Here is a 12,352-nt window from a genome sequence, read left to right on the forward strand (position 1 = left end):
GCATAACATGACTTATGTCTCTAAGCTTGTACCTGGTGTGGCCCTTACAAACTCAGCAGTTGCATGGGGTACACTGAGAAGAGATATCTAGTCTGTCTTCAGAGCTGTCTGAATATCAAGAACCTTTCATCCAAGCTTCTTACTCTTGAGTCAGAATCCTTTTTGGGGAAAGGGTTTTGTGAGGAAGCAGCAGTTTACCTGGTCTCTCAGTCTTCCACCAAGGAGCACGTCAGAGGGGAATGCTATTCAGGCTCACCACAGCCCTGTCTTTCCTGAGTGGCCCTGGGCAAGCTCCTTATTTACAAAACAGAGAGGGTCTCAGCTCTGATACTCAGAACTTTGGTGAAATGAAGCAATATGTGAAATGTGAAAATTATAAAGTATGATTGAAGAAAATGTATCTTGGGAAATATTTATGGTTTTCACAGCTGAGCAATGTGACCAAGGCAATGTAAACCCGACCTGGAGATTTATGACAAACCACGGGTCAGGATTTTGGGGCTCCCTATCAGGCCTAGAACAACCACAACAAAACTACAAAGCCCTTTGCTTCTGAATCAAATCCTTCCAAGCCGGTTCCTCCTCCATCTGCCCTGGGTGGAAAGGTCACAGCTTCAAGATTCTGAGGCGCTTGGGCGCTTGGGTTACAAGCTGGGGTGGGAAAACCTCCTTTAGCTTAAAAAAGAGCAAGCACACTTTTCAAAGCTCCTAGAGCCCACACTTTGCGTTTTGCTTTACGTTTCCAAGACTTGGTGTGAAAGGCTGGGTTTTCCTTACCTTTAAGAGAAGAAAGTGGGAAGAAGATGTGGGTTTTCTGAGAATTTTGCAAACCTTCCCAGAGTGTAAGAACTCCTCCGCAGCAGGTAAACAAACACCTGAGCTGGGAAGGAAAACTACCTGGTAGTCTGCAGGGGATGTCAGACGCGAGAAGAGACAAGATGGGTGCAGGGTCGCCTCTCCAGCGAGCTGAAAGCCCTCTTTTGCTGGAAGCCCATCCTAATCCTCACCTACAATCCTTGGGACGGAAGAGCCATACCGGGGCGGACGTGATTTGCCCCAGGGGCCATTCCTAAAACAGAGTGCCTGCCAGCTGTGGGTGCACGAATCCCAGGCTGATGCCCTTCTCTGCAGCTCCTCTTGAGCACAGAACTTGGGGGAAGGAAGGATCCTTCCACCTCCACCCTGTTCGGGTTGGTTTGCGTTGGAATGCCATAGTTTTCAAAGCTGCTGATAGGCACTTTCTAAATAGTGATGGACTGATAAGAAACCAAGCGTTTGACTTCAGGGGTTCGGGACCCACTGGCAGCCCTCGTGCTCGGCTCAAATCCCAGCACCCCCTTCCAGGCCTGCTTTGGGAACGGTTCTGTTCACTCACAGGGGTCCCATCTTCCAATGTTTACTTTTGGGACTGGGGAAGAAAAAAACCAATGAGATCCCCCCACCCCACACACACCCACCCCCACGACTCAACCCGGGCGACCGAAATGGCTGAGTCAACTTGGCGAAACAGGAGCGTCCCCAACGGGCCGGCCGCCCCTAGCCCCCTTCGCCCCTCGCTCGGCCCCACAATGCGCCCTTGTGCCGCGCCTGCAGCCAGGCCGGGGGATTTGGCGCAGGGATGGGGGGGGATCAGTCCTTAGATATTTAAAACAGAGCCGAGGGAACAAAGCAGGCCTTTGTGCGCCGGGGCAGCGGCGAGCGAGGAGCCGGCGGGCCGCGCGGAGGGCTGCCTGGCGCATGCGCGCGGCGGGCCGAGCCTGCTCGGGTTACCGAGGTTTTCAGCCCAGGTCCACGGGGCCTTCGTTAACCCCTTCCCAGCCCGCTCCCCCGGGCAGGCCGAAAAGAGAAGCTGACTTTCATCTGTTGATCATTACATGTTTAATTGAAAAAAGAAATAGTCATTTTCCATGTTTTTATAGGAAACACATCATTAAAATAAAATGCTATTCCAATTGGGAAAGCAAATTTTAAATGACTGGGATTTATGGGACACTAGGGCCGTGTAAAATCGAGGCATTTGGAAAAGATGCCTTCTTCCGACGCTAGTGAGACCTTTGTGAAACATTTTTAAAGGACTAACTTCTTCAGTCTCCTGTGCTGGGTGAATTGCCATTCATTTTTCTGTTTACTGTCCCTTGGAAACTGGAAGTTATTGTCAAGGTCTGGCATTTGTTTAGGATTGTGGGCTGGACAGTGTTTGTTTATTAAAAAAAATAACTAAATAAAAGTGGAGTGTGCATGGCATAAGGATGAGATTGGGTGATGAAACAAGGAATATAATTAATGTATACACTAGTGTTTTTACAGAAAGAGAGAAAGAAAGAGAAAGAAAGGGAGAAAGAAGGAAGGAAACAAAGAAAGAAAAAAGGAGAGAGGGAGGGATGAAAGGAAGGAAGGAAGAAAGAAAAAGAAAAGTAAGTTATTAAGCACATTTTGCTCGGGGGGTCATTGAACAGGTTTGTCAAGTAGGATAGACTAGGAGTGACTTGGTGATCAGGGATGGGATGTATAAACCACCCAACACTACTTTATACTGGCAATGATTGCTCCTCAACATGTAATGGAAGAGTGACAGGCAGAGGCTGGGGGAAGCCAACTGCAGACTTAGAAGTGAGTTATTATGCTTAAATTACCCAGATGGATGTTTGGAAGGGCAATGTTAAACCACCAGGAGATTCCGCAGCCTTCCAAAAAAGGCTCCCAGGCCCAAGTCTAGTGACAAGAGAAGGACAGCTCCCTTAAAAGCAAGTCACGGGGTGTGGAAGGAATTGAAGGGATGCTCATGACTTGTATACTAGGACTGTGCATTTGCCCACTCTGCTGTGCCTGTGTACACACATCTGAGGAATTTATGGCTCTATCTCTTTCCTTCATAACTAAATTACCAGGTGGTCACAAAAAAGCAAACAGACTTCTGTGTGAGGTCCTCTTGGCAAGAAGCTCCCTTGCTGTCCTTGACCTCCAGGTATCCAGGGCAACCGCAGCTGGTATGTCACTGGCACCAGGTCATATCCCTTAAAGGCCATGGTGCAGAAAGGGCAGATAAACAATTTTGCAGCAACAGTCACGTAGCAAACTTATTCTAAGTGAGGGTTGGTGAGTTAGGATGATGTAAGTGGGTTTTTTCCACTCTCTTCCACATTCTGGCCCAGGACATAGCCTAAGAATGTACCTTGGAATGTGAGGTAAAGGAACAGTGCACCGATGGACTTGGAGAAACAAATACCTTCTTCTAGACACAGGGATAAAGTCTCTTTACTCTTGGCTTTCCCAGTCCATAGGTTATTTCCTGATTTTATCTTTATATAAAGGAGGTTGTGGTAGACAATCTCCAAAATGGCAGCCCTCAGGCTCTCCATCCCAGTGTATGTGCTGCTTCTCACCTCCTGAATCTGGCTAACCAGAGTGACTTGCTTCACCGACAGAATATGGTGGGAGGGACATTTTGAAATTTCTAAGGCTTGGTTACAAGAAGCCTTGTGATATATCTGGCTCTCTTAAAACCTTCATTTCTAGAACACTTGCTCTAGAAACCAGCCACTATCCTGTAAGAAGGACACACCACAGAGAGAGGCTAGAAATAGGGATTCTCATCATGAATCCTAACTGAGCTCTCCACCTACATTCACACCACTGCCAGCCTTGTGAATGCGTGACATCTGCTTGGCAGTCCAGCTCAGAATAACCTTCGGATGACTCCAGCCATAGCCACCATTTGACTGTAACTGCAAGAGATCTTGAGTGAGAATCTGCTAGCTGAGCCCAGTCAGCAGAGGCATAACAGCTAATAATAAACTGTTTTAAGCCATTAAGTTTTAGGGTGGTCTGTTGGGTATCTACAAGCAATTGAATAGGAATGAAATGCTGGATGGGGAGTGAAAAGAGAGGTGAGGAACTCCTGCTAGCTCACTTTGAGGGGTTCTATTTCTCAGTCTTTTCTGTGCTCCCAGCCACACCCCCTTTCTGATCTGTGCCTGGCACACGGCACACAAACCTTGTACTGCTGCTGGTTGTTCCACATGCAGTTGTCTCTGCAGGGAGATGGTAGACATCCTGAGGGTAGGGCCTTGTCTTATTTGAGTCCTACTGTCTCTAGCACTGGCAGATTCTTCATACTGTCCTTGCAGATAAATATGGGAATAACAGCTGGAACAACATCTCAAGTTGCTTAAGTGGCTTGGTTTCTGTCTTAGACATTTGATACCTGACACCTTATATCGCCGTGTCCTCGGCCCACCCAGGAGCAACCACGTTATGGGGGCCCCTGAACCCCACCAACACTGTGGCCACTCAAGGGAAAGAGATCAGAGCTGAGGGTGCAGTTACAAATCTCCTGCTTAGATTTGTCCCTCTGGAGGGTGTAGAACCAGGGAGAGGACACACACAAAAGCTCTGGGCATGAGAAGGGGGGATACAACTGCGCGGATAGGAGAAAACCCTACAAGCGTGTAAGCACCCGGGACTCATTCATGGGGCTCCCAGGAACAGCTGAGAACCCATCATATGAAGGACACCTGTGCACGTTCATGGCCTCCCCTACTGCCCATCTATGGATGTGTGTGTAAGCCACACCAGGGTCAGTGGTAGAGACAGGTCAGCTTGTGTAGAGTCTGGTGCTGCTTAGGGGCCCTGCTGAGCCCTGTGTGCACTCAGAGTTTGGGAGAGGGGAGGAGAAAGACAGGGCAAGGGCAGCTCAGGAAGTCTTTCTTCATCCCTTCAGTAACCTGGGATAAGTAAGACAAGATCCTGGTTCGCAGGTTAGATACGTTGCAGGGGGAGTTGTATCTCAGAAACACATGTCACCTACATGGGCAGAACTTGTCTGGCACCGAGAGTCAGGGGAGCTGTGGTTCTTCCCTCCTCATTATATCTTAGCCTTCCAACTTCATTAGAGGCCTGGAAGTCCCTGTGCTGTGAGGTGGTGATGGGTGTGGGCACTAATGCACCATGATCTGGGTTCAGGTTTTGACTTTACCGTGTATTGGCTATGTGATCTTGGACAAGTTGATTAACCTCTCTGAACCTCTGGTACCTCATCAGTAAAAATAAGAATAGTAACAGTGCTTCATCTCAGGGTTGTATGCAGATTTGATGAGATCCTGCTGACAAAGCAGGCACTGAGCTCCATGCCTGGCACCTGCAGGAGCTCAGGAATTGTTGGTTCCTATCCTGTGTGCTTCCCATGAGGCATGGGAAGGCTCTTGACATGGAAGTATCTGCAAGGTCCTAACTGAGGTAACACGAGCAGCCTCTGCTTAGAAAAAATCTTAGGGGATGATGAAGCAAGAGGAGGGAGTCTCTTTGGGAATGGAATTGCCCAGGGTCCTGGCAGCTCTGGTTATCTGCTTCCTTGGGGATCACATGGGGCCCCTAGGATGCTGGTCTGATTTCCCCAGCCAGCATGCTTACACATGTCCTGCCCCTAGGACCTGCCCGGCAGCCTCCGAGTTTCACAGGGCCCTGGGAGCCTAGGCCCCTCTTTCTGACACCTGGAGCAGGCTTGCACCTACTCTACAGGGGTCAGTTTCAGGGAACTGCCTGGTCCCGGAGCACATGGGCTACGAGGGCAGGGAAGGGAAGTTACCAGTCCCCAGAGCTTCAGGAGGCATTTTAGGTCCAGTCCTTGACCTGCTTCAAACTCCAGCCTGTGGGGACAACAGAAGCACCAGGAGAGCAGGCCCTGCTCCTTGCTCATCTTTCCTCTCAGTTTCCCCAGCCTACAGCTCATTTTTTGACCTCCAGGGAGACTGGGCAGATGGACAGATACCAAAGGTCATCAAGTTGGAAGAGCATTTGTGAGAGGGCGCGCTGCCCCTACCCATGGGGCTGTTACCTTTGTCAAATGTCCCTGCAATGTAAAGCAACCAGCAAAGGGGACCAAGCTCACTTTTCTGCACCTATCAAGCATTTGCTAGAATCCCAGTGCCTTTTCTGAGCAGTACCCCTGTGTTTTGCCACCATTCAGACAGCACTGTCAGCTCATCTGAATATGGAGTGTGTTCTCTGGTGAGAAGCCTAGCCTCCATGGGGAAGGTCATTTTCCTGAGAAAATGTCTACTTTCCCAGATCTTTCAGGGGCCTACTTCCTCACCAACAGGCTCAAGATAAGTGAAGCAAGAGCCCGGTGTCTGGGAAAGATTCCAAATCCCTGGTGTTTCCAATGCAGAGGGGTTATACTTACTGTAAATCCCTACTCTCCCTAAAGTAGTTTAACAGAAAGAAGACATTTGATCTTTCCTTAGTACATCTCCATTGTTCAATTTTCTCTGTCATTTGAACTCAGGGCCTAGAAAGATAAAACATAAAGCCTTATTGGACATACTGGTTTATCCATCATATTCTATTACCCTCTAAGAAGTCTGCCTTATTAGCAGATCTGATCACTGGGGGAACACCTGGTTAGACTATTGAGGTGGTGACAAGCGATGGTTTGGGTGATTTTCCTCCCCAGATGTAGTTTTTTGGACTGTCCACTCAGGGTCACTGCTAGCCCATATGGCACCTTTGTGCAAATCAGAAAAAGGTATCTCTTCCTCTGTGTGGATGCAGCCATGCCAGGGGACACAGCCTGGCAAGTAGAGTGAGGGCTGGGTTTCAGCCCCCACCCACCCTCTTGTGCAGTGAACAGCCTGCATGGCTGTACATGGTAGCCCTGTCTCAACTCAATGTCACCAGCTCCATTTTCTCTTCTCAGAGAGGTGTTTGCTGGAGTGGAAGGGGAAAGAGGATACTCATTGCTGCACGTAAGAGACAGATTCCTGGAGGCTCAGGAGCAACATCTTCATGTGGGCATGTTTTGAGATTGTGGAGAGTTTCAGGGGATTTCACAGTACGGACCACTTTTCCTGGGCTAGGGAACCCAATCTTTGAAGTTAAGACTGTCCTGTGGGATGGAGCAGCTGCTCAGTCTGCCCACAATCCTGCCAGGAAACCTGACAGCAAACAGTTCTGGATTTGCTCATTTGGATGCTTCACTGGAATTTCCAAGAACCCTTTACTGTCTTCTGAGAAAGAGGGTAGGCCCATGGTGCTAGTCTCCCCTTGTCTCCTCTTGAGCTTTGGCCTGTGGTTAGGACATCTGAGTTCAAGAGTTTTAACCCATCTCTGCTTTCAGATCTAAATCCAATCACCTGTCAAGGGGTTGGCCTTCCCAGCTTTGATGAGTCCATTTACGGAGTTCGCCTTGGTGTTGATCTATGGGGGAGGGGTGACTCAGGAAGACTCCCAGCGTGATCTCAGGGGTATCAGCTTCCCCAGCTGTGGCCAGCATACTCACCTCTAAAAAGGAATGAACAGTGCACAGCACGTCCATAACGTGATCTCTGAGGTGCAGGAGACAGGCCTACAGCCATGACATGACTCCCCTCTCCCCTGTCTCCTCTGCCTCTGGTAGACCCACGGGGAGTCCTCAGAGGACTCATGACCTCAAGCTTGGTTATGTTTTTTTTGTAAATGATACATTAATAGATCCAGCACTAAATCTTGTGACTACCAACCTCTCTCAGGAAACCTGGAGATGTTTGTTCCATGTTGCATTCATGCATTCACCTGGGAAACATTTACCCAGTATTGCTCGCCAGCTCTGTGTTAGCTCTGGGTGAAGAGGTGAATGAGAAAAATACTCTTTTGCTTTCTGTTTAAATGCCATTTCCTCAGGAAAGCCTTCTCTGACCACCCTCTCCCCAGACTAGGGACTGCTGTGTTTGTACCTTTTGGTGAACAGCATTGTACTTGAATTACTTGATCCATTTCTGTTCTCCCCACTAGACAGCTTCAAGAGAAGAGGGACCATGTCTGCATTCATCAGAATGCCTTTGCACCAATCCTGGCCCACTGTGGCCCCAGATGAGTTGGGCTAACTGAACCCTTTTGCTCACCACCTGTGTGCTGGAAATCAGAATGGCTCCCTGTCCTGTGATACTCGTGAGTTTGGGACATCCAGCTCCTGTGGAGGGTTGGATCCCAAGCAGGGATTCATCTGCTCCTGAGAGCGCCCGAGCCAGATGACTGCCAACGTCCCTCCTGCCTAATGCCTGTGATTCTAGGGCAGGTGGGGCTCTGGAGGCCTGGACAGTAAAGGGGTAAGCAGAGTACAGGCATGTGAGCCAAGTTAGAGGAGTGCTTGCTGAACCATTCTAACTCCCCAGGCTCTGGGCCTGAGCCCTCTTTAGGAAAGAAAGAAACATATGAACCGAGAGTGCAGCTCTGAGGCCTGATGCCTACCATCCTGTATGCCTAGTCCATGTGCTCTGGGGAGACTGATCCCCCAACGGGTCTGCCAGAGGCAGAGGGGACAGGGGAGAGGCTGTAGGCCTGCCTCCCTTACCTCAGCACCCTGGGTCTGGTTACACTCATTGTCACTGTGCACAGAACCCAGGTCTCTGCTGGAAGGAGCTTAGCTGGGCTTGGTTGCTGACAGCACGGTTTTGTTCTTGCCAGGCCTCTAAATCCTGGCTCTGTTGTTCTGTTGTCCATAGCAACAGGACAAAAGGCAGTTTTCTCCATATTGGGAGCTTATTTTTTCTCCTGTAGGATGGGCTCTAACTAGCCTGGGGCCCCTCATAAGGCTTTAAAATCCAGATCCTGGTGGCCAGGAAAGAAGAAGCTCAGCTTAGCTCTGCTCCAGGCAAAGTGGGGGTGGCTGGGGTGAAGAGGAACCTGTGAGTGGGGAGCTATCAGCTGCTCAAGCACTGGGCTCTGCGGCCCCTGTTTAGTTTTAATGGCTACAAGAGCTCCACGGTGGCTGCCTTGGACAGGCCTAAAGCATAGAGAGTGGAGAAAGAAAAAGGAAAGAATACAGAAGAGGAACTTTAGAGTAGAAGAGGAGGGGTTGGGGAAGGGATGAGAAGAGGGGAAGGGAGTCTGGAGAAGTACAGTGGTACCATCAGCATCCTTGGGCATCGCCAGGTGTATGAAGCCAAAGTGGGATCACCGTGTAGGCCTGGATGAAAAAATAGGGTTTCTCTCTGAGAAGGAGACAAACCTTCTCTTTGGCTTCCTGTTGGAAGGGTGGATGGATGGATGATAGATGAATAAATAGGACAAAGAGCAGTGAGACAGGATTTGCCAGGGACTGAGTGAGTGAAAAGGAGAAGAAATAGAAGTGATTGGATCCAACCAGGAGGTGAATCCAGTTTAGGCAGGGACTGTCCAGTTCAATGTTAGAGCCAAGGGGTGGTTTGGGAGGGCCTTCTCCCCGAGCCCTCCCATCTCGTTCTAAATTAGCATGCAATCTAAGTGAAAAATAGTGTTTACTGCACAAACAGACTGAAGAAAAATCCCCTAGCCTCTGTATCACCCAGCTTTCCATCTTTAGATTCTTCTTTGTGGAAGCTCCAGAGACGCCACTGGTCAGCTGGAAGGCATCGCATCTACTTTTGCTAAATCCCTTCCCAGACCAAGTGAATCTGGCTGTGGACAGACAGATGAGGGCCTGAAGCATGTTTAGAGAAGGTGGGGAAAATAAGCTGCAGATTAGTTTGAGAATAGGAAGAGTTAAAGAGCCATAAGACTTTGTCATTCCTACTCAGGGATTTGGAGTATTAATTACTCTATAACAATAGCAAATCATTGAGTGTATTGTCTGTACTCTCCCTTCAGTGAACAAATTTTAACCATAGGCCTATTTCTAGGGAAGGCCCAGGGAACAGTTTTTGAGGGTCAGGATCAAGGGTTAGGGGTCAAAATGTTACGTTCTCTAAGCCTTGAACTAATAGCGTAGGGGACGGGCACAGTGGTGGGCAAGGCTTCTTTCATGGAAGGTCCTTATCAGAAACCACAGCAACATGGAGGGACACTGTGAGTCACGTCACAACAGCTACCCATGGTGGGGGCAGGTGAGAGGGGGCATCAAGTGGAGGCTGTAGAGAATGGGTGCCATTGTTAGGGCCTTACTATCCCAGGGGCCTGCTGACTCACCTGGGAATCCCAGGGCTGCTGGGTAGACCTAGTCCGACAACTCGTCTGGTGTATTCTCAGGTAAATCTGGGTTGCCTTTAATCTAAAAAAATAGCAGAAAAACACTGTCCTTTTCTCCAAATAAGATACAATATCATGTTCAAGCTTATGTAAGAGTAAGGGTGAAGAGCTCTGATTCTCAAAGAGATGTAAATTTTATATAAAATCTTGGAAGGAGCCTTCCAAGGAGACAGAAGAGAAGAGAGGGCAGACCCAGGGGTCATGGCCCCTGAGGTTTAGGCACTGAGTCCCAACATGGGCAGGAGAAAGGTACATTTTATTTAAAGCAAGGGTCAAACAAAACTAGGAAAAATGTCAGCCCTGGAGAGTGAGTGGGCTTGTCGTGTTAGAAGCCTCGAAGAGATCCCATTGTCCCTTCGATTAAGGAGAAGACACAAAAGGTGCGCTGTGCAGAAATGATCTCCCAGGAAGGCGAGTAAGCTTATTGGGCTTTCACAGAAGGGTGGAAGGCTGTTTCATCTTCTCTCTCTCAGGACAGGGGACTAAGGATGCTGGACCAAGAGGTTATGTGTTCACTTTTATTGTCTTCACTGTGGCCTAATGTCTTTCAGGGTACACTGCCACTTACTCTTGGTTCTTGTTGCTCATGGATTCCATCCACCATTCCATTGGCCTCTATTTCTAAATTTGCTTCAGCCTGGGAGAGACTGCAGTGCCCAGCTCTGTCTGACTTGCTTTCTTGACCTCAGGACTACCTTTATATGACATTAAACTTAAAACTCATGACTTTTCCCTCTTTATTATTTAAAATCCACATCTTTTCAAAATTTTCTTTACTCATGTTACTTATCTCTCTTTAAAGTTAAAAAATAAAGATAAGTATTCTCCAGGGAGCATGTATCAGGAGGGGGTGGGAAAAACTCCATGTGTGTTGAGCCTACTGGGCAGGGCTAAAAGCTGAGTAGCTTGTATGAACTTGACTTTGACTATGATTCCCAAAATGATGGTCATCCCCATGTAAATGGTATTCATCTGGTCTTTGTAGTCTTAGTCACCAGGTTGTATCTGTTGCTAAGATCCGAAGGGAGGGACTTGGATTCATTTGAAGCAGTGACCAAGCCAGAAATTCAGTGTGGGAGTAGAAGGCAGAAAAAAGGTAAGGAATGGGGAGGGGGTTTCCCTAATTGCCCCAGAACTGCTTCTGTGGTGTAGCCTTCTAAGTTTGACCTTCTGACTTATAAGGCCCCAAAGAGTCAAAGCTAGGCCAAGGAAAAATTTAGGATGGAGTTAATAAAGTGGTCTGCTCGAAGTCATACAATTAGTGGGCAGTAGATTATTCACAATCAGAGGCAGCATCAGTAATTGTATTATATCAGTCAGTGTCCTGGCAGGGAAAAGACAGAGGAGTTTAATGAAGGGACTATTTAGCAAGGTTTGGTCAGGATTTAAGGAAACTAACAAAGGATGGTGAGATACTTTAGGTTTAATAACATTGAGGAGGCATTACAAATCCTAAATCTGAAGGATCAAGAGGAAGGAATGGTTACTAGAATTCAGACAGACGGTATCTATAAGGAGATAGCTGCCTGACAGGACCTGTGACCTTAGACAAAACTAATCCACGGTGATTTAGCAGGGAATACATAATCTGCTTTACAGTTTCTTACTGGTATCTCCCTTTGCCTGGGCACAGCTGGAAACAAGAAGTCAAAGGGGCCCCATTCATGTGGTATAGACAAGTCAATCCTCTGGAGCACAGGGTAGGGTGAATGGTAGAGAGTAGATCTGGAGGAACAAATGGAAGCTATCTAGGCACTTGGGAACACAGGTGAGATTTGTTTTTAGTAGCCTCCACAATTTTTTTACCCTTTCTTCTCAATTGTCATATCTGTCCTGCATGGCTTGTGGTGGCTAGGGTTTTTCTGCTGCTTCCCAGCCAAGTCATCAGTGTATAATTTTGGGGCATCCCCTCTCTCACCACTATTTGTTTATCAAAATCAGTAGGATTTCTGCTTCTGGCCGTGACAGAGCAGCAGGATCCAGATTTACCCTCCCACCATAAACAACTAATAAACTAAATAAAATGAATGTATTGGTGGCTTTAGATACTGTGTAATAGACAGTACAGGGCTGTTATCCCCAAGATAAGGAAATAAATGAGGTGAGCTGTATGAACACCTCTGTTTCAGATTGGAGACACATTCTGGACATACAGCTGGAAAAGGAATCCCAAGCAGAGAATGGTGGTCTTGCTGAGTTGAAAGACAGAAATTAAAGGTCAACGAGACTTTGGATGGAAGGTGTGGGGCAGGGTTCTAGAAAAGGGGGCCATGTGGGAAGTGCCCCAGAAATCTGCATCAGGGTGCTGTTGAGCCTCTGCTTAATACTAAGACATGCACACAGAGTGACACTCCATAAGATTGGGGAAAACACA

General features: G+C 48.0%; 1 protein-coding gene across 3 annotated transcripts in view; it reads right to left on the reverse strand.

Moving 5' to 3' along the window:
* Positions 1-1,488: 1,488 nt before the first annotated feature.
* RAD51B (RAD51 paralog B) overlaps positions 1,489-12,352 on the reverse strand; it is a 750,762-nt gene continuing 739,898 nt past the window's right edge. For 2 of the 3 annotated variants that reach the window (XM_073242228.1, XM_073242226.1), the window contains 2 exons: positions 9,919-10,000; positions 1,489-7,278 (listed from right to left, as the gene is read on the reverse strand). The gene's annotated coding sequence lies outside the window, so the exon portion shown is untranslated. The remainder of the gene's footprint in view (positions 7,279-9,918; positions 10,001-12,352) is intronic. The other variant, XM_073242231.1, reaches the window with a different exon arrangement.

The sequence above is a fragment of the Manis javanica genome, chromosome 8 (assembly GCF_040802235.1).
Source record: "Manis javanica isolate MJ-LG chromosome 8, MJ_LKY, whole genome shotgun sequence".
Lineage (NCBI taxonomy): Eukaryota > Metazoa > Chordata > Mammalia > Pholidota > Manidae > Manis > Manis javanica.